Genomic DNA, 2,992 nt, shown 5'->3' on the forward strand with positions numbered 1-2,992 from the left:
TTGTTTATACTACTCTGTATATTATGCACTGACAAGTAAGTACAGTAGTTATATTCTGATTAATTTATTTTGTAATTATGTGGCAAAAACGAGAACGTAAGCAATTTTTCAGTAATAGTGTGCTATGACACTTGTATTTTTATGTCTGATTTTGTAAGCAAATAGGTTCTAAGAGAGGTGAAACTTGGGGTATGCAAGACAAATCTGACTCCTGAAAGAGACAGTAGTCTGGAAAGGTTGAGAACCAATGTGGATCTTTATGAGCTTGAAAAGAAAGTGCAGGCAGTGAGCACATTGCCTCAGCCATACATGTAACCTGAGGACTCTACTGTAAGTAAACACAAGCCAGCACTTCCAAAGCTGTGTGTCTAAAATCCCAGAGATGAACACTCCCAAACGTGGGGGGCTTTGATAGCCAGCCCTGGATGCAAATTCTATGGCCCTGGCTTCTGTGGATAACAGGAAAGGGTTAACAGCACACAGAGTCAATTGCATGCCCTGCTGCAGAAGTCTAACACATGCTCCACACTTGCCAGTGTAGCTGATTTTTCCATTTGAGCTTTAACCAAAGTGCCCCCAAAAGAGGTCAAACCGCCTCAGGCATGCAACAGGCAATGGTTAGAACGCTGCCTGCGTTGCTATGGCGACCCCAGCCGCCGGCCACTCCCCCCCCCACCAGCTGCTTTGCAGCCATGCCTAGCTTTCGCGACAGCTCTCTGCTTTACGGCAAGCCCTTTCCCCGCGCTCGGTGGCACGAGCGCACATCCGCGGCTGCAGCCCGGGGCGGCAGGTGAGAAGCGGAGTGGGTCACTGCGGAACGGGGGGCGGCAGCCGGCTGTGACCCTGGGGGCGAGAGGGCGCGAACAGCCCTTCTTTGCTGGGCCCGGGCGTGGGCCGAGGGAGCTGCCTGCGCTGGGCCGGGTGAAGACAAGGTCTTACGCCTGGGGGCTTGATTTTCTTCTGCCCCTGGTTTTGCAGGCATGTCCTTTGGCTGCCTGGCGGCGACGCCTGATTGACAGGCACGCCAGGGAGAGGAGACCTGGGCTCTGTGCCCCCAGCTGTCGGGATTCTTGTGCAATCACGTGGGGTTGGGGGTTGGGATTGGTTTTCCCCCCACAGCAATTATGAAGCTCCTCCTTCCTCTCCAATTCTGCTTTCGCTGAAGTGACCAATACAACTCTGAGAGTAAAGATTGAAACCCGATTCGGAAGGGCGACATCAATTTCTTACACTCGTCACTAGCATAACTCCATTGAAATCCATTGCAATGGTTTATAAAAACAACAAGGAGTCTGGTGGCACCTTAGGCCTGGTCTACACTAGGACTTTAATTCGGATTTAGCTGCGTTAATCCGAATTAACCCTTCACCCGTCCACACTACAGAGCCAGTTAATTCGAATTAAAGGGCACTTAAAATCGATTTCTGTACTCCACCTCAACGAGCGGAGTAACGCCTAAATCGATTTTGTTAATTCGAATTAGGGTTAGTGTGGCCGCACACCACCGAATTACTGTGTTTAAGTTAATGGGGTAGTGTGGCCGCACACCACCGAATTAATGTGGTTAAAAACCGAATTAAGGTGCTTAGTGTGGCCGCGCACAATCGAATTTATACAACCTGTTTCCCAAATTCGAATTATCTAAATTCGGATTAATCCTGTAGTGTAGACATACCCTTAAAGACTAACAGATTTATTTGGGCATAAGCTTTCGTGAGTAAAAACCTCACTTCTTCGGATGAAGTGAAGTTTTTACTCACGAAAGGTTATGCCCAAATAAATCTGTTAGTCTTTAAGGTGCCACCAGACTCCTTGTTGTTTTTGTAGATACAGACTAACACAGCTACCTCCTGATACTTGACACAATGGTTTATAAGACAGCCTGCTGGAACAATAAATTCGTTAGTCTCTAAGGTGCCACAAGTACTCCTGTTCTTTTTGCGGATACAGACTAACACGGCTGCTACTCTGAAACCTGCTGGAAGAATGTGAATGGGAGGGAGTTTTACTCAAAGGGGGGCAGTAAGAGAGACTTTTAAGGGCCTGATTCCCAGCTGACTGTCACCTTGTGTTGTCATGTACATAGTGATGCCCATTATCATGAGATTTGGTGTTTTTCTTAAAGTTCAGGGCCCAGAGCTATGTGATTAGGTCAGAGTTTCTACTTTCATGTTTAAAAAATTGTTTCTAAGTGAGATTGAAATCATTAACCCTTTAGGCTAGGAAAGGCAGGCTAAGGAAAAGATTAAAACTTCTGTTGTATCTGAAGAAGTGGGGTTTGTTTGTTTTTTACCCACGAAAGCTTATGCCCAAATAAATCTGTTAGTCTTTAAGGTGCCACCGGGACTCCTCTTTGTTCTTAAAACTTCATAACTTTTAAACCAGGTCCCATAAAAACATGACACTGACTCATGGTGTTTGAACACTTGGGGTTGGCAGCGCTACTTCCACCTGTGGAAAGGGCTGGAAATCTTGCCAAATTGGAATGGTGGTAGTGTTTGATTCCCCACCTTGTCCAGGGGTGAAGTGGAGAATTGGGCGCATTTATTTTAAGTAAAAGAACATCTCTTATTGCAGGGGTGGGCAAACTTTTTGGCCCGAGGGCCACATTGAGGTTGCAAAACTGTATGGAGGGGCAGGTAGGGAAGGCTGTGCCTCCCCAAACAGCCTGGCCCCCGCCCCCATCTGCCCCCTCCCACTTCCTGCCCCCTGACTGCCCCCCTCAGAACCTCTGACCTATCCAACCCCCCCCTTCCCCCCCCCACCCCCGCTCCTTATAGATTCATAGATTCTAGGACTGGAAGGGACCTCGAGAGGTCATCGAGTCCAGTCCCCTGTCCGCATGGCAGGACCAAATACCATCTAGACCATCCCTGATAGACACTTATCTAACCTACTCTTAAATATCTCCAGAGATGGAGATTCCACAACCTCCCTAGGCAATCTATTCCAGTGTTTAACCACCCTGACAGTTAGGAACTTTTTCCTAATG

The 2,992-nt window shown here is 47.7% G+C and overlaps 1 protein-coding gene across 1 annotated transcript in view; it reads left to right on the forward strand.

The window, feature by feature from the left end:
- Window positions 1-730: 730 nt before the first annotated feature.
- Window positions 731-2,992, forward strand: part of TMEM177 (transmembrane protein 177) — a 10,263-nt gene continuing 8,001 nt past the window's right edge. The window contains exon 1 of the mRNA XM_024215934.2: window positions 731-790. The gene's annotated coding sequence lies outside the window, so the exon portion shown is untranslated. The remainder of the gene's footprint in view (window positions 791-2,992) is intronic.

The sequence above is a fragment of the Terrapene carolina genome, unplaced genomic scaffold (genome assembly GCF_002925995.2).
Source record: "Terrapene carolina triunguis isolate 2854851 unplaced genomic scaffold, T_m_triunguis-2.0 Scaffold62, whole genome shotgun sequence".
NCBI lineage: Eukaryota > Metazoa > Chordata > Testudines > Emydidae > Terrapene > Terrapene triunguis.